Source organism: Rosa chinensis, chromosome 5 (assembly GCF_002994745.2).
Source record: "Rosa chinensis cultivar Old Blush chromosome 5, RchiOBHm-V2, whole genome shotgun sequence".
Classification (NCBI taxonomy): domain Eukaryota; kingdom Viridiplantae; phylum Streptophyta; class Magnoliopsida; order Rosales; family Rosaceae; genus Rosa; species Rosa chinensis.
The window spans coordinates 5678298-5698372 of NC_037092.1; the positions used below are offsets into that span (position 1 = coordinate 5678298).

Sequence of the window (20075 nt, forward strand, 5' to 3'; positions counted from 1 at the left end):
ATGACTCCGGCGCCGCAAGCCTTAGCACAAGCAGAGCCGTCTACGTAGAGGTTCCAGTCTGACTGCTGCTGAGGGGCTGGTTCCTCAGCGGTTACTATTTCTGCGTTGACCTTGTGTGTCCCTAGGTTGGGTTCATCCTGACGCTTGGTGAGTTCAACGATGAAGTCTGCCACTGCTTGGCCTTTCATGGCGGTTCTTGGCTTGTACTCGATGTCGAACTCGCTAAGCTTGATGGCCCATTTGCTGAGGCGCCCCTAGTGTTCAGGGTTTTTCATTACCTGCCTCAGCGGTTGATTTGTCAAGACATGAATTGTGTGGGCCTGAAAGTATTGGCGGAGTTGTCTAGCGGAGACAATGAGTGCGAGGGGGAGCTGCTCCAGGGGGGTGATATCTCGTTTCCGCCCCGTTCATGCCTCTGCCAAAGTAGAATACAGGGAGCTCTTCCTGGCCCTCTCGTCGGACGATGGCGCAGCTTACCGCTGATTGTGATACCGCTAGGTATATATATAGTGTCTCTCCTTGCACAGGAATGGAAAGAAGTGGGACTGCCGCCAAGTACTCTTTCAAGCTTTGGAATGCTGCCTCATAGTCTGGGTTCCAGTCGATTACCTTCTTGTAGGTAGTTTTCAGAACTTTGAAAAATGGGAGGCATCTGTCAGTGAGTCTGGAAATGAACCGGGAGAGGGTGGTTAGCTTGCCCTGCAAGCTCTGAACGTGCTTCTTCTATTCGAGAGCTTTCATGTTGAGGATGGCTTGCACTTTGTCAGGATTGGCCTCTATGCCTTGTTCACTGACTATGTAGCCTAGAAATTTGCTGGCTGTGACACCGAAGAAACATTTTTCTAGGGCTGGACACGGGCCGGGTCCAACTATAATTTCACTGGGCCCGGATTCGGCCCGTTTTGACACAAACAAGGACCGGCCAGAAATGAAACGGGCCAGGCTTGCTGGCTTTTGGGCCCAAAAACCTGTATTTTACCTTTGCGTAGTAGGATATATATCTACTTTGCTATGTACCCAGATTTCATTCATTTCAACCTGTCCATATTTGAATCAAAATACAATATCAAGATCCAAAGTTGAAGCTGCAAATTGAAATATCCAAAATACATAAAATTCAAATACAAGTCAATCACAATACCTGCAATTGAAAGTTTGAAATACAATGTCCCAATTTAAATATGAAGTCCAAGTTTGAAATACAAATATGCAATTGAAATAGAAAGTCCTAATTCAAATACAACAATTTAGCAGCCTTTTTTCCAATTCTCTATCTAGTAATTCAACAGCTACCATCCATCAATTACCGGGTCTGGTTCAACTGGAGCTGTCAGCGATGGAATAATAGCCATGCTACAAGCCTGCAATCACATAGTATAAGCTACATTAAAATCCATTTCCAGAAACCGCAACTCACAAGCATATTTGCAGTCACTAAAAATCAAATGAATATAGCAATGAGGTCACATCCACTACAGAACATAACGTGATTAACATATAGCAATGAGGTCACATGATATATCCCACAAGAAGACTGACCTGTAGTTCGAACTTCGAAGAAGAACACCAAACAATCACAACTCCAGAGCCACCAATTTGAAGCTTCCCAAAATCAAACCAGAACCTTAACTCTAGCACGTACAATATCACAACAAGTCAACAAATGAACAAAAAGAAAGAGAAAGAGAAAGAGAAAGAAACTGAACAAAGAGAATTTCTGCAACAAAGAGAAACTGAACAAAGAAACTGAAGAAAGAAACTAACCTGCCCAAGTAGCAAATCACGCACATATACACCCATAGTGGTCATTCATCCATTGGAGCCTGGAAAGAATTTTTGAAACAAAAAGCCACAAATATTAAGCTCCGAAAGAATTTCTGAAATAGAAACCCACAAATACTAAGCTCTGAAACAGAAACCCACAAATTTATGAAACAATATGCTACCTAAAGGCTGAGACTGAAGGTTCAGATCGAGTTTGGGAACAATTGATGAATTGAAGGCTGAGACTGATTAGGTTGCAGGTGAAGTGAAGAGAGAGAGGTCTTGGCGTTGGCTGACATGGCAGAAAGATCTATGAGGGAGAAAGGAGGAGCCGAGGAGCTGTGCAGTTGAAGTGAAGAAAGAGAGAGCAGTCCTCACAGTCAAGGCTTCTGGGCGTCTCACCGTCACAGCATCTCGGTGTCACAGGTTCACTTTCTATCTCGCCTGCAATCCCTATTGAACAACCCTTGTTTGTGCATCCTACTACCATAGATGATCTCCTATGGTCATGCGCTCGTTGCTGCATCAAGCTCGATGCCAGAGTTCTCAATCCCCAACTGGTCCTCGATACATTCCGACGAGGGCTAATTTCGCATGGTAGAGTTGAAGGGCGTTTGGTTTTGCATATGGGGTTAGAATAGCACAAGTATGGAGAAGGAGAAGGCAAAAATGAGAAAGAAAGAGGTGGCCTCTCATGTGTTCAGATCGAGTAGAGATTAGAAATGAAGCTGAAGATTAGGTTTAGGTATTTGAGTGAAGAGTAAAATCTTATGTGTTTGATCCTATGATAAGGATTTTACTCTTTATATTAGGACCAATAATATATGGACATTTGTCCTTTTATCTCTTAGACGGGCCTGAAGGGCTTTTTCCACTTTGAAACACAAGGCCCGGCCCGAACCGTTTGTTTGAAAGTCAAGGCCTGGGCCCGAACAGTTTCAACAAAAAAAAATTAGGGCCCGGCTCGTACAAGTCGGGCTTTGAAGGGCCGGTTCAGATTTGAGGGTTTTTGGGCTTAAATGCCTAGCCCTACATTTTTCCGGGTTAAGGCGCATACCATAAGCCAAGAGAATGGCAAATATGATTCTGAGGTTTGCCACGTGTCCGCTGGCCTTAATGCTTTTTACCAACATGTCGTCCACGTAGACCTCTATGATTTTGCCAAGATGCTTAGCGAACATAGCATTCATCAACCGCTGGTAAATTGCACCGGCATTCTTCAAACCGAAAGGCATGACATTGTAGCAGTATAGGCGCTTGTCGGTGGGGAAGGCGGTGCACTCCTGGTCACCAGGGTGCATCTTGATCTGATTGTAGCCGAAGAATGCGTCCATCATGCTGAGTAACTCGTGTCCAGCAGTTGCGTCGACCAGTTGATCTATGTGGGGTAACGGGAAACTGTCTTTGGGGCATGCCTTGTTGAGGCCCTTGAAGTCAACGCATATCCACCATTTTCCGCTAGGTTTCTTGACCATGACCAGGTTGGAAATCCATTGAGGGAAATTGACCTGGAGGATGAACCCAATGTTCTGGAGCTTGGTGACCTCTTCCTCTATTGCACGGTACCTTTCCTCATCAAAGGCCCTTCGCCGCTGCTTGATAGGGTAGAAGGATGGTTTGATGCTCAGCTTGTGTGTGATGATCTCAGGGGAGATGCCTGGCATGTCAGCGTAGGACCATGCAAAGACGGCGGTGTTGTCATGTAGAAACTAGGTGAGTTCAGCCGCTACCTCTGCGTCTAGCTGAGCGCCGATGCGGACTGTCCGCTCAGGGTGTTCGTCGGAGATGCTGATGATCTTCAAAGATGTTTCTGGGTTGACAGGCTCCTTTTTGACATATTTCTTCTTGTCATCTCTTGGGTCCTCAAAGATATCTAGTACTGGTGCATGGTTTCCTACTGTTAGGATCTCATGGTGGCACATCGACCGTGCTATGGTTGTGGAGTAGCACTCTCGTGCCAATTGTTGACTTCCTTTGACACAGCCTATCCTGTTGGGTGTAGGGAATTTCATGAGAAGCATGTATCCGGCTATGATGCACTTAAGCTTGTTGAGCGCCGGTCGACCGATGATGGCATTATATGAACTGAAGCAGTCCACAACGATGAACTTCGTATGGATTTCCGCCGTACATGGACTAGCGCCGATAACCAGTCGCATGTAGTCAGAACCCAATGGTTGCGTGTCATCACCGGAGAAGCTGAGCAATGGCTCATGATTCTGGAGCAATTTTCTATTCCGCTAGAGTTTGTTGTAGCAACCATTGAAGATGACATTGACAACGGATCCACTGTCAACAAGTACCCTTCCCACTGACCATTTATCGAGTATGGCGTCGATCAAGAATGGATCGTCGTGGGGCGAATGTACTCCACGCTCCTCCTCCTCCGAGAAGGTAATGGGTTCCCAACCAGACTTTGGGAGTTTAGCGGCCCTCTCGTAGCGGATGTTGCAAACTTCTTTGGGGTGGTTAGCGCGTGCATAGCGCTTTCTTGCCTTGTGAGACAAGTTGGTAATTGGAGCACCGCGTTCGATGGTATTGATGCGTCCCATAGGTTCGATGTTGGCGATCACGGGTGGCGGTTGGCGTACCTTGAATTGTTTCATCTTACCATCAGGGTACAAGGTCTCAACAGCTGTTTTGAGAGCGTTGCAATTGTTGGTGTTGTAGCCTCTGTCCTCATGGTATTTGCACCATTTGCCAGTGTTCCTGGGTTTCCTGGCCTTGGGTATTTTCTTAGGGGTGGTTGCGGAATCTGGTCCTTGCACTGGTCGTATATTTCCTCATACGAGGCTGTGAGGACTGTAAACACTGCGTACCGCTAGGAGGACTCCATCTGTTTATTACGGTTATCCCCATGGGATGAGCAGTTGCCCTTGTTGTAATGCTGGTCATTCTATCGCTTGTTCTGGTAGTTGCCCTGTTGCCACTCTCTCTTCCTATCAATTGGCGGAGTATCAGAGGTTTTGCTAGCGGTCTCCTGATGGTTGGCGGAAGGTTAAGTGGACTTTGTTGGTGTTGGCAGTGGTGGGGGGGTTTCTCCATATGTGAAGAATTCTGCCTGTGCATGGATCACAACCTCTCTCATGACATGGTCGTACGCGACATTTGGATGATTGTAATTGAGATGATAGAGAAATGGCCCCTTGAGGAGTCCTTGCTTGAAGGCTGCTAATGCCATTGTTTTATCAAGATCACGGCACTGAGACGCTGCCGCCCGCCATCTGGTGACGAATGCCTTCAATGTTTCCTCTGCCCCCTGCTTGAGGTTGAACAGCTGAGTAGTGTTGTGATGTCCGGCGGCCAACAGGATGAACCGAGAAAGGAAAGCGTTTGACAGTGCGTGGAATGAGTCGATCGAACCTGGCGCCCATTCAAAGAACCAGCTCATTGCCTCACTATCTAATGTTTCGCTGAACAAGTGGCAGAGGGTGGCGTCATCAAATCTCTTGTTGTTAGTGACTTTCTTGAAGGTGTCCATTTGGACAAAGGGGTCCGTCATGCCACTATAGTGTGACATATTTGGTGTCTTTGCATGTGCTGGTCTGACGGCCTGCAAGATTCTGGCGGTGAATGGTCCTGGTCTGGACGTAAATAGTGGATTTGGAATTGGCGCTGGGGCGCCTGCCTCCGCCCGGATTAGCCTTTGTTCTAGCTGCTGCATCTTCTCCAGGATTAGGGCGGTTGTGTCGCCGGCGGGTCCTATCTGGAAATTCCGCTAGATCAGTTCCCGTCTGGGGACAGGTGGATTACCCTTAGTCCTAGCCCTAGCCATTGAGCGGTTGGTGTGCGGCTGTGACTCCACCTCCTGCTCCACCATTAGGCGGGGGAGAGGAGGTGGGCCAATTTTCAATAGTTCTAGTGGGTTCGGAAGTACCTGCATCTGTATGATTGGTACGGGTATCAATCCGCCGGTATTGGGTCGACTGCGTCTGGTGCTCCGCGATTGCTCACTCTGTGCTGTGTTAGCGTTTGCCTCCAGCGCCTTTTTCAATTCGTTGAACTTTGACATCAGCGTGGCCACCTATTTTTGGGCCTCCGCCTTCTCTCAGCGTTCCTGCTCGCTCTCCCTGTTTTCCTTGTGGAGGTCCGCCAATGCCAGCTCATACATAGTGGCGAGGTCCTGGACCGGCGGGCGACTGCTGCCCGGCTGGGTCTTCGCTGTAGCTTGGGTCAGCGGGACCTGAGATGAGCCCTGGGGCTCCACACTAGGGTTGGCTGGAGTGTTGAACAGTGCACGGTTAACATTAACCGCTAGGTTAATGTTAGCCGCGGGGTTGGTGGGATGGGGGTTGGCGGATTGATCCTCTTGCTCCTTAACGTTTCCCCCGCTACCGTTAGTCATGGTGGTTGTGGCGGGATGGCCTTTTGTTCAAGGGTTCCCACAGACGGCGCCAATGTTAATGTCTAAAATTTAGCGGTAGCTAAACCTTAGTTAACGCTCGTCCAATGGGCAGACCGCTAATGATACTCTCAGAGCTTCGGCTACCTATCAAGTGAAATACAGAAGGCGTCAGAGGGAGACCGCATTGGGCGATCTTCTCTTCTCTGATGCCAGTTAATCAATGTATTTATGTTGACAAAGTAACAGTGGGTAAGTAGTAAATGCGTAATTAATGAGGAGAGAGGAGAGAACCTTTTATAGGTGAGGAGGGAGCTGATCTTCTCCATGTTTTCGATGTGGGACTGACATGCTTCAATTCCCAGCTTCTGGAGCCTCTGATGCTATCTTGGCGAGGCGGGTGGCGGCGCGTCAGTGGTGATCTGGGGGTAAGCCGGAGCCCCGGAGGTAGCCTACTTGGCTGTGTTCCCGTAGGTCACTACTTTGGCTGGAGTTGGTACCGCTGGTGGTAGCATGAGCGTGGCTCGTTATAGCTAATTATGTTTGCAAATGCTTATGTAAGTACAAGTTGTAATAGGGTTTATATTAGAGATATTCTCGGAGATATTCATTGATATCTAATCATTGCACGATTATGTTTCTATGTACAACTCTATCTCTGTACTTGTAATCTTCTATATAAAGAGGCCCCTATTATCAATAAAAGCATGACTTAATTTTCTCCCAATTTCAGTTTTCCTTAAACACGTTATCAGCACGAAGCCCTAATCCTGAAACCCTAAAATCGTAACTTTCAAACTCTAGCAACCCCGACCCCCATCTTGAGGCTCTCGATCCCAAGAACTCACAACCGACGGTGGAACCACCAAAACCATCCGGAAAAGTACCGAATGTGCCCTCAAAGAAAAAAAAAACAGATCCCTTCCTAGTTCACATCCTTCCATGCCGCCGTCTACGGTCAAGTTTTGTTACCACCAGAGGTTTAACTCTAGAATCTGGGAACCAAAAAAATTACCCCATGAACCGGCTAGAAATCGACCGGACCGGCCTGCGGAACTGCTACACATCCTTGAACCGTTAGATCCATTCTCGAAAAAAAAAAAGAAAAAAAAAAGGAGGCGTAGCCCATAAGAGAGAAGGCCCACACGGCCCAGAGAGAAGAAGGAAAAAAAAAAGGAAGGCCTGCAGCCCACACCCTTAGTCAAGGCCCAGCCAGAAGAAAGTTAGCACTCCTCAGTAGGCCTGGGCCGAGAAAAAAGAAAAAGAAAAAAGGAAAAGAGAGGAGAAGGGCATCCCACTGCCAAAAAATTTCGGCCAACCACTGCCAAGCTCCTGCCACCTCCGGCGATCAAATTCCGACAATTTTCTGCACTTTTCAAGGTATGTTTTAAAGGTTCTATTAGTTCCCGTTTTGAAATTTTTTTTATTGTTTTTCTCTTCTTTTCCTCGGGGACTTGAAACCTCCTTTCTTCTACCCCCATTTTTTCTTCATAGGGGAGACCAAAAGCCGAACAGTGGGGGTTCGTGCTCACTCCAAGCTTGGAGCTTATTGAGATCTCCAAACTTAACTTAGAGTTTGTAGAGAATTTATGATCGACCACTTACATCATTGTTTCGATCTAATCCAATACCTCTTGAAATCCGATTTATTGGAAGTGACTACGCTAAGAATTCCCTAATTTCTTGGAAGCGATTACGCTCAGAAATTCAATTCATAATTTCTTGGGAGCGACTACGCTAAGAAATTTTATATATTTACGTGGTAGCCTTTTTTTCTCCGAAACTAACCCTTTTTCTTGTTCTCTTTCAGGATGAGTAACTTGAACAAACTGGACTTCGCTCCATTGGGAACAACTGGCTTTGGATATCATAAGTGGGTTCGTGATGTCCTCAAGCATCTCAAGGCTAATGGAATCTTGGATACGATTCTCGAGCCTAACTAGGATGTACTAACTGTTGATCGAGCAAGCTCAAGCTTTGGAAGCAAATAGAGCAGCATTTGAGGTAAATAAGGCAAAAGCCATCATCCTAATGACTTGTCATATGGATAATTCGCTCCAGTACAATTATATGAACAAAGAAGACCCTATAAGGCTGTGGGTCTCACTCGAAGAAAGATTTGACAACGTCCGTGACTCCCTGATTCCTGAACTAGAAGTGAGATGGCATAGCCTCCGCTTCTGTGATTTCAAGTCAGTTATTTACTACAACTTGGAAGCACTTCGTATTAAATCCTTAATGGAATTTTGTGGTAAATAGATCACATATACGATGTTGATTGAGAGGACTCTCTCTACCTTCCCCGTCACTGCTTTGATGGTTGCAAAGAACTATCGAATTGATGTTACTGCAGGATGGATCACAAGGTTTCATGAGCTCATTGGAGCTATGAATGTCGCTGAAAAGCATGACAACATCCTTATAAAGAACTATAATTTGAGACCCGTGGGAACATAGCATACTCAGGAGTCCAATTATAGTCGCGTCCCTAAGAGAAGGCACTAAGAGCGAAACCCTAAATCTAGGGACAATTCTAGACGGTTTGATCCATATTCTTGCTCTAATGAGGAAGGTAACCGCCAAAATAGATGGACACGGAACCGAAGAAGTCAACATGGAAAGAGAGAGAGAGAGAGAGAGAGAGAGAGAGAGAGAGAGAGAGAGAGAGAGAGAGAGAGAGAGAGGCAATGCCTCTGGCCATGTTGGTGGTGCCACCAACACAAAGAGCCATCCAAATGACGCTTTCAAAACGCCTCATTCAATGGAGTCTCAGCATAGAGATGAATGTTCCCGATGTGGAGTATCCGGTCATTGGGTATACATTTGTAGAGCTCGTGAAGAAATTGTCACCGCCTACAAATCATATTGTAAATCAAGAGAAGCTCACTATATGGAACAAGAAGATCAAGGAGATGATCTAGAGTGAAGGGTTGAAGACTTCAAATCTGGCTGGGATCAATAGATCGCCAATTCTAAGTCTTTATTTTTCCAAGAGATGTAATAGGCAATTGCCATATATTTTGTAGTAAATGCCATTGATTTAGTTTTTCTTCACATAGGCTTATCCAAAATGAGTGTTATCCAAAATGAGTGGGATGTCTAGGAAGGTTTTGAGATAAGAGGTACTTAAGCGAGCTTTACTCCACCGACATCTCTCTACTCACCTGGTCATATTTATTTTGGAGTTATCGAATGAAGTTAAATGACTACCATTGTTTTGCATTAGCTAGTACTTGGATTAGATTCTCTTAATGGTTAAGAAACAATGATGTACTCCGTTGGCTTACGAATAAAATTTCGAGTTTTTTTCATTATGACTCCATTTTGATTCTGATCGAGAATATTATTTGTGACTATGATGGCTGGGCTATCAGTATTAGTTCAAAGACATAGAATAGCCCAAATTCTGTTTGCCAAATGTCACCTTGATTATTGTCACAGAAAATCTCTACGCTCCTAGGGCGAATCAAACCCTATTGAGCCATTCGAGCGGACAAATTCCATACGAGAACACATGTAGAGAACATAAATGAGTTCTTTTGCAATACCTCTAATGATTGCGAACAAAGGTGCATCTTAGAGAAGTTTATGTGTCTCTCTGGTGGACTCTATATCACTATTCAAGCTATTAAATCCTATACAATTATGAGAGAAGATCTCTTGGATTTAGACACATATTGGTTTTGTCACAACAGGATAGGTCATCCTAGTCATGATGATTCGTATACTAAAGCCTTTACATGGACATCCATTCTTTCGAGTGAAATGAAGCATGAATCAAAAGTTGATTCCTGGACTAAGTGTGACCGCCGCCGTCCACCACCAGCCTAGGGTTGGCACAGTCCCTATCCATGACGCCATGAATGGCTTCCATCATGGTGATGCTGCAATCACCAACTTCACTTCAAATAACGTTCAGACGCTCATGTCCAACTAAATATCTCATTCATTGCTTCTAAGGCCTCTCGCTCGTTTTACAAAACTTGTTCCTTAAGGAAATTAGGACTGAGACCGTCCTATGCAAATGATATAAACATACTCATTCTGTTCCTACATAGAATCCGTGGGGATTCTATGGACTGATTCAACCAACTTGCGGAAGTTTAAATATTTCATGATGTTGGTTGACACGCAAACACACTAGTCACGTGGTGTGCCATTGTCCACCTGTAAATACTGCTTATACTACACTCCTAGCACATATCATATGACAACGGGCTCACTCCCCGGATCATCCTATTCAGTCAATTGGACTTGACAATGTTAGAGAGTTTACATCGAAGACTTTCAATGGTTATTGCATTGAGACTGATGTTGGACATCATATTCCCATGAACACACCCAATTGATCTCATGGAAACGACTACAATGGTTGCCCGGATAGTAGTAATGCGTACCAATCTCCTTATATCCACTTAGGGTGATGCAATATCGCATGCAGCTATGCTAATTCATCTACGACCTACCGCCACTCAATCTACCCCTGCGTTACAGCTAGTGACTGGGTACCAGTGTCTCGTACTTATGCATATTTGAGTCTGCCATTTATGTGCCAATTGCGCTGCCACATAGCTCGATGATGGGTCCTTACAGATGAATGAGCAACTACGTTAGATTTGAGACTCCAACAATCGTCTACCACTTCATGCCCTTGATAGGCGATCTCCTTACTGCTAGATTTTACGGATTGTCACTTTGATGAGACAGTCTTCTTGTCGTTAGGGGAAGATAAGAACACGGATGTTCAGCATAAACGACAGGAATTGTCGTGGTCTGTCCCACTATGTCTCATCTCGATCACCACTAAAGTGATGAGATCACACATATCTGCTGCGAACATGCCTGCAAGGATGGACGTCCCTATGAGAGGACGTAGCGCCACCCTACACAGAGGTAGGTATAGTGACAACCCCATAGAAAGTTGCACTCTGGCGTTACAAGCCATGGCCCCAGCTAGGATGCGTGGGAGGCCCCTGGGTTCGAAGGATACTTTGATACAATTCAATTCTTTGATCATCGACACTCAAATTCTGTCTCATGAGAATCTTCCGGATTATGGTTATCGTTTGGGGACACCTCAACGTCAGAACCTATTCCTGAGCTCTATGAAAATTACACTAGTGTACATGAGACGTGAGATAGAAACTCCATCACTATTGATGATGTATTCGTGCATTTCATTGCGCATAAGTTTGTTGAGTCCGATGATATCGAACCACGCTCTATTGATAAATGGATGCCAACGTAGAGAAATTTGGCCTAAATGGAAAGAAGCGATCCATGTTAAGTTGGATTCTCTAACGAAGAGGATGGTTTTCGAGCTAGTGATGCTAACACCTCCTAACATGAAACCTATTGATTAATGGGTCTTCGTTAGAAAGCGTGATGAGAAAAAGAGATGGAAATCTCGCCTTATGGCGCAAGGAATCTAATAAAACACCCTGGAATCGACTACAATGAAATATATTCTCTCATAATGGATGTCATTGCACTCCACTACCCTTTCAATTTGGTAGTTTCTGAATAACTGAACATGCACCTTACAAATGTAGTCACTACGTATCTCTATGGGGATCTATATACGGAATATACATGAAGGTTCATGGCTTCATTTACCCAAGTCAAGTGGCTCTAGACCACAGAGCGCATTTGCAATAAGGTTGAAATGCTCACTAAAGTGACTACTTGATTGGGAAGGGATATGCTTGCGCATTTTCTTGACAAGTTCCGGATTCTATCGCGGTTCATGTTGGACATGATCTTCATTAGAAGCCCTTAAAGAGTTAAGGGAAACCGCTGAACACTTGAAATCCGAGTTTGAGATGAAGGATCTTCGGAGAACACAATTATGTCTCAGTTTGGAACTTAAGCATCATGTTGATAGATGCTTAGGTGTTTTGACAAGGTCAAGCCTTCAAGCACCCTTATGATCGTCTGTAGTCTTGATCCTAAAAATAATCCTCTTCGTCCGAAGGATGATGACGAAGATTTGCTAGAGGCAAAAGTGCCCTGCTGGAGTATAATAGGCGCATTTTTGTACTTAGTTCAATACACAAGACCGGACATCTCATATGTAGTGAACTTGTTAGCTAGGTATAGCTCTAAGCCAACGCAACGCCGTTAGATTGGTGTAAAATATATCTTTCGATACTAGAGATGTACGACTGATATGGGTATGCTTTATCCCTACAAAGAGATGATGGATTTAAACCCATCACATACCAAGAACGCCGCCTAGTGTGACCCATCACATACCAGGAACGCCGCCAACATTGGCCTGCGTCCCCTCTCCCCATCCCAAAACGACAATAGTGTTTTGGAAGGTTTTGCTAATACTAGGTATCTCTCTAACCCACACAAAAGGTCATTCTCAAAACTGGTTAAGTGTTCACCATGGGTAAGACTGCGATATGTTGGAGATCTACAGAACAGACCCTTGTCGCTATATCTTCGAACCATGCATAGATGATTGCTCTTCACAAAGTGGTTCATGAATGTACATGTCTTAGATCAATAATTACGCCTGTTCGAAGCAATTGTGGTTTGAAGTCTATCACAGATGAGCCTATAAGCATTTTTAAGGATAATGCTGCTTGTTTTAAAAAAATGAAGCAATGCTACATTAAAAGTGACAACACCAAGCATAATAAGCAACCACAGACTCTCCTCAAGATCGAAGTGAACTAGGTTCGATCTGAGGACAGTGTGGCAGAGTTGTTCACTAAGTCATTGCCTAAACTCCACTTTCGAGAAACATATTAGTTGCATCGTTTGCGAAAGTTATCCGAACTGCCATGACCGTAGTCATCACGGGGAGATGCAGACATCAGGGGGAGATGTCTACATATATAGTCTCGAAACGTGAAGGGTGTGTTGTGTTCTTTTTCTCCTTCGACCAAGGTTATTTTTGTCTCATAGGGTTTTTCTTACTCAACAAGGTTTTTTAATTAGGCAACGAGAAGAGCACCATGTTTGGGCAACACAAGGGGGAGTGTTCAAGTAAATCCATAATATGTGTCTGGCCCAAACTCTAGGTTAGTTGCTCTAGTTGTTATAGGGTTTATATTAGAGATGTTCTCAGAGATATTCGTAGATATCCAATCATTGTACGATTATGTTTCCATGTACAACTCTATCTCTATGCTTGTAATATTCTATATAAAGATGTCCCTATTATCAATGAAAGCATGACTCAATTCTCTTCCAATTTCAGTTTTCCTTAAACACTATATATCTTCTTTAAGCTTTATTTGTTTTAGGGGGTAGGGGTAGTGTGCAAAACATGGTACAAACCAGCCAAACCGACCAAAACTGACCTATAAATATGGTTTGGTTAAGGTTTTTTAACTTTAAAAATTGAAAATCGGTTCAATACCTAACCAAACCATTTGTGAACTGAGTTGGTTTGGTTTCTCTTGTGCTTAAACCGCAGAACCCGAACCGACCGGTATGTTTGAAATATAAGAGAAAAAGTTTTTTTTTATAGATACACATAATAAATATATATTCATTTGTCCGGTTTGTTCTAAGTAAGTTCTAAATCTCCAGTTATAACTTTATTCTCAAATGATATACTACCATATTGAATTTAAGGCCCAAAGGCCTAAAACGTTAGTATATAATCGCTACAATTTTTTTGATCCTCTCAAATCACATCTCTGATCTCTCAATCTCTCATTCTTTGATCTTGAATACTATCATATTAAGTAAGTACAGATGGCTAAGTCGTTAAATAAGTGAATCACTTTGAATCTAATTTAGATTTTAGTTTTTGACTATATGTTTTGGATTTTGATTATTGAATTTTAAATTTAGATAATTTAACATTATTTCAATTATTGAGATTGAATTTTTACTATGAATTTTTTCATAAATAGCATGTAAATATTATATAGGTGAAAACCGCCTAACCGACCGAACCAAACCATCTTTAATTAGATTGGATTGGGTCGGATTAAGCTTTTTTTTTTATTTTTATTTTTTATGACTGGTTCTCTAAAATGCCTAAACCGCTCACTTTGGCATAGAGACGGTTTGGAGTCAAAACCGATCCAACTCAATCCGTGTGCAGCCCTATTAGGGGGTGTATTGTATTTGAATTTGTGTATTTTTTTTTTTAAATGACAAACTTTTTAAAGAGTCCACGGACTCTTTAATTTAATTAATTTTTATTTTTATCTAAAATCCTGCGGTAGTTTTGAGTATTTCAGATTTTCTATAAATTTTTTTTTTTGAATGGAAGTTTCATTTTTTTTCCTTTTTTGAATGAATATCATGTCGATATTATATATAAACTCAAGCCAAAATGGATCATTATATATCCTCCTTCTATTGATTTTAGGTAGATAAAAAGATTGTGGTAGTACCACAACGATACATAGATTATGTCTATTTATTTGACGGTTCTCATTCTCACTTATTCAAGCAAGCCTATAAACTATGAAACAGACACAGTAAATAAGCACCATACTAACACAAGAGTGCATAGTTTCCTAAAAAAAATGAAAATTATTTAGAAAGAAAACACTAACTAAATAGGAGCTCAAATAGTATGCCTAAGGCTCACACCATACCCAATTCAGGCCCAATTAACGGCAATCCAAAGAGTAGTCCCACTCAAACCCTAGCAAAACGAGCCACCACCCGCTACAAATATGATATAATTGTAGAACTGTGGCTGTTTTATCACACTCCAACTCATATATGATATAACTGATGACTTCAATAGTTATGGACTCATTGCTATTACATGGAAAAATATTTAATTTTGGCCTAAATTATGTGCATATATTTGTAGCGGGTGGTGGGTCTTTGATAGATAATAGATCCTCTAAGAGCAAGTTCACCCGTTGGATCACCGGGTCACTTACTATTCACTGCTTTTTAGTGTATATTTTCATTCTCTGGGTCACGAAATACACTGTGCTTGTGACTCAGGGCACGAAATACACTGTGCAGGTCACCATGGTGACCTAGAACACTGTACAGGGTGATCCAGGGCACGAAATACACTGTGCTCGTGACCCAGAGGGTGAAATTAACACTAAAAAGCAGTGAATAGTGGGTGACCTGGTGACCCAACGGGTGAACTTGCTCTAATGGTAGAGATCAAAGATCCTTCTTTAAATAAGAGCCTCTTGGCTATTGCTTTGTAATTAGATTGGCAAAACCATGGTTTCTGGGGGATGATGGTGACTTATTGGCCATACAGATAATACAATGATGTTGCAAGAATCAATTGGATTCCAAGTTGTGGTTATCATTCTTCTCAGTGATGCCATCATCGATCAAAGTAATAAATTAATAATGGCAAATGGGCTTGCCTATACATCGCACCAGAACATTTTATACGGCAAGACTTCTCTCATCAAGACTAATCTCAGAAAGATCGACATTAGAAACAAATACTAAATACCTTCTGGCAATTGTATGAGGATTCATCATTTCAACCCATCCAATAACAAAGAACAAACAATTGGATCAACAACTGATATTTCAATTCAAACACTAACACCCACATTGAAACCGATCGATCAAATGGCAATAAACAATCAAATAAAGCACTATGTTTATACTCACAGTACTTCATTTCAAAACATATAAACAAATTGAGAGTGGAATACCTTCAATAGCATCCCTGGGGTCTTTAGCCCAGCTCAATACTCTTCCAGAATCGGTTGCCTCCCTTTCCAGGTCTCTTACCTGTATACTTCGAACTGAAATTGCCACAAAATTCATAAGAATACAAATCATAAATAAATTGACTACAACAAAATCTTGATAATAAAATGAAATTGTAGCTGACAAAATTACCTCAAGAATACTTTGGGCTGCTTCAGAAAAGCTTTCTCACAACTATTAGTGAGAACTAAACCCCTGTGCAGAGGATTAGGTAAGCAATTACATGGCTAGAATACTTCAGCTTCTAATTTTAACAGAGGATTATGAAACAATTAAATCATGTATAAAGGAGTCATCTTACAGAAAGATAAGAAACATAACCACAACATCTATTCTAGGTGGTAGATAATGGAGTAAATCATACCCTTGAGGGAAATGGTAGCCTTTGCGTGGCTTTAAATCACCTAATCCCACATTCTTCATACATACATCTAGCAAATGCTTAGCTGAGTGAAACCTGGACAAAAAAATCAACATTAACCAAAGTAGAAACCAAAACACAATTTCCTAATAAGCACTAAATTACCCAAAATCAGCATAAGTAACCTTAAAATTGCTTTTACCAGAAATTCAAACTCATCAAATTAACCATACCTAGAATTAAGCTTACATCCAAGGTTTTAAATATTTGCGATATATCCGATATCTCTTTTTTTCGACGGACCGATATATCTAGGGGGGTAAATATCTTATCTTTTACCATTTCTGCGAAATTTCTCCGACATCATCAAATTTCCCCGATATATTAGATATTTGAGATATATCCCCGATAAAGTAAAGAAATAGCTGTAAAATTTGAGGTAAAAAAAAAACTTAGTAATTCTCTAAATGAAAATCTATGTGAAGAGAGATCTCCTAAAGACAAATCTGAGTGAGGAGAAATCCCCTCAAGGTGAATCTAGGTGAGTAGAAAATCCCCTCAAGGCGAATTTAGGTGAGGAAAAAAATCCCCTCAAGGCGAATCTAGGTGAGGAGAATTGGAGAAATACCCTCAAGGCGATTTTGGGTGAGAAGTAATTCTCTAAAAGTCTAAATGCAAATCTGTGTGAGGAGAGATTTGGTACTGTGTAGTCTGTGACTATGTCTGTAACTCTGTATGTAATTTGTAACTCTGTAGTTGAATAATAGAAAGAAGATAAAGCCATAAATGTTCACTTATTAAAATTTATAAGCCATTGTATGCGATTCTTCGAATTGTTGACACAGAAATTCAGCCAACCATGCCCATATTATATGATATGTTTGAAAGAGTGAAACAACAAATATCACAGATGAGAGGAAAGAAATGGGTGCTTAAAATCATCAATAATCGATGGGATAACACATTAAGTCAACCATTGCATGCAGCATGTATTATTTCTCATTCTCGAAATACGTTTATATCTTGATAATTACTTAGTTAGATGAAGATCTATACTATATAACTTTTTGGTTTCTTGTTTGTAGCACATTTCTTAAACCCAAATTTTCATTATCGACCTGATGTTGGTCATAGCACACGTTTCACGAACTCTCTGGCAACAGTTGTTGAACAATTTAACATAAATGGAGAAATTGCGAATACGTTTGTGGATGAGGTAACTTCTTATTGATGACAACCTTAAAAAAGTTTGAGATTATAAATGACCAATTTTCAAATGGTTAATGCAGATTGTATGCTTTAGAGATGCAAAGGAATCATTTGGGTCAACCATAGCAAGAAAAACAAGAGAAACCAGAAAAACAGGTTTGTGGTATATGTATACATTAAAACACACACACATACATAATTTCTTTAATAGAAAATTTTGATCTACTATAGCAATAACTCATTGTAGTAGCTTTACAGCTGATTGGTAGGCACAATGTGGGTATTCTGCACCAAACATGCAAAAAATTGCAATGCATATTTTGGCACAAACGGCTTCTTCTTCTGCGTGTGAGAGAAATTGGAATACATTTCCTATTATTCATACCAAGCAAAGGAACCGTTTGGCATATCAGAAGTTGGAAAAGCTTGTATATTGCTACTACAACATGAAGCTGCGGCTGCGAGATAAACAGGCAAAGAATAATGTGGTCAATGAAAACAACTCTATAGATCTACTTCATGTTGCAACCGAGCCGCTTGATAATGGCATTGATCCACTTTATGATTGGATTATGCCTGCACACCTCGATGATGAAGCTGGAAGACCTCTTCCACAAGTTGTAGAAACTGCAACTAATGCTGGAATCAACGTAGAGAGAGTCTTATATGAAGAAGTTGTTAAAAACCCAGAAGATAATTCATATAGTGATGATGCGTGGGATGGTACAGCAACTCCAAATAGTTCTGATGATAGTGGAGAGGGTGGAAGCAGAACAGGTGGTGGAGGTGAAAGATATGACTATGGACAATCTTCTGTAGATGGAGGATTCCAATTTACCTGTGAAGGTAATTTTGATCATACCACCCAAGATGAAGACCACGGAGTGAGAACAGCTGGTCATGGTGCTCAAGAGAAGACCTGATATGGGAGGAGGACTAGAGGTGCAACTGATGATCAAAATATCCCATCTGATGTTTCTTCAATTGCCTTAAGTTTTGACTCTATCAGTTTAGGCACAGAGCGCAGTGTGATCTCAAATGAATCTCATGAAGGCAGCAATCAATTTGATTATGATGCTTATGGATATAATCAATATGGAGAAGTATATGATCAGTCATGCAGTTAGGTTCATCCTTATTATCCCCTTATAGGGGAAACAGTCGGCAGCTCTAAAGAGATCTATAACTATCATGTTCATCACTACAATTCGCACTATATGGGTCATATGTCTTTGTCTGATTATTGCATTTTCGTAGACCAGCGAGCGGCTTTTCAACTGCCTAGAGTCTCTTTTTGGATGTAGATAAAGTTGACATTCATATGTATTTATATGTAGTTCTAAATTTCTAATAAATTGACTTTTTTCAAAAACGACATTTTGTTACCCTATATCCCCGATATTTCCGATATCTCCCTTTTTCAAAGTACCGATATATACAAAGATACCGATATTTAAAACCTTGCTTACACCTAGGCTCATCAACATGCAACACCACCTCTTTCCCTTTCTCAAACGAACTCACAGGAATTCTGAACCTAACAGTAGTGCAAAACCTACCCAAAAAAAAAAGGGTGATTAATATACCAGACACCTTTACCATGACTGAAAAATCAAATGGAATTCGATTACTCACTGCACCGTCTCTGGAGTGAAGTTTGATTAAAAACATGAAAAACTTATATTGACATTGTACACAGGCCAAATATTTATTTTGATAGAATTTTCAAGCTCAGACAAAAATCCAAAATAAAAAAAAAACAAAATGTGGAAGAGACCAGAAACATAACGAATCTCTAACCCCAGCCTCTCTCTCAACTACCAAAACAAGCGGATGGATGCGGTGGCAACCAAAGAACTGGAAACATGGCGCGAAAGGCAGCACAACACTCAGGGCAATTGAGTAAAAGTCCAGACAGAATGCAGGGGCAAAATCAGAATGACACTGTTCCTAAGGTGACAGGACCCGCCCCGGATTTCACCTTGAAATCCGAAGTGACCCTGCGGGACCCACCTTAGAAGAAATTCTACCAAAAATTTGGCGGAACTTCCCCTAAAATGGGCTACCCAAACCTGTGGAAAACATTTACACTTCTCAATCAATTCATCCATATGCTCCTGGAGCCACCCTGCTCCCCAAATCAACATCAGTCTCCAATTCACAAAACACACATCTCAACTCGGATAGCATAAATCCCATAGGTAATCAGAGCAATTCTAACAGAAAGGTATAAGAGGAAAACCTAATTCAAAGATAGATGCGGAAGCCATGCTGTTGACTATGCCTCAACTCCGTGTACGCCCGCCCGACCTCAACCAATTCGCCTGCAAACTGGGCATTTGAAACCGAAGGGCCCAGGGGAAAGTACATAAAATACGTTAGCGTGAGTGGACAAAAATAAACAATTTTAAACCAAATGGATTTTATACTTTCCCACATTTATTTCTTTAAAAAATTCCCAATGCATGCAATGATTAACAAAAATAAAACAAGAGGAGTTCCACTCAAGAAAACCGACTAGCCCCGCTAGTCACATACGATTTAAAAGAAAAAGTTGGAACTCTGATACTCAAGGAAAATAAGACCAGCCCCGCTGGTTAAACGAAAATCGAGCTAGCCCCGCTAGCTTAAGTAGTAAAGTGAGTAGGGGAAGGCGATAGCCATACGAGTGAGCCTCCCAGGCTCGGGTGATAGCCTCCCAGGCTAAAATACTCCCAT

At 41.9% G+C, this 20075-nt stretch overlaps 1 long non-coding RNA gene across 1 annotated transcript; it reads right to left on the reverse strand.

Moving 5' to 3' along the window:
- Positions 1-1425: 1425 nt before the first annotated feature.
- LOC112168371 lies at positions 1426-16333 on the reverse strand. The gene is made up of 5 exons (XR_002924203.2): positions 16152-16333; positions 15920-16031; positions 15730-15822; positions 1765-1823; positions 1426-1631 (listed from the first exon to the last, which is right to left on the reverse strand). It is a non-coding gene; the product is annotated as an uncharacterized LOC112168371 (long non-coding RNA).
- Between the last annotated feature and the right edge of the window lie 3742 nt (positions 16334-20075).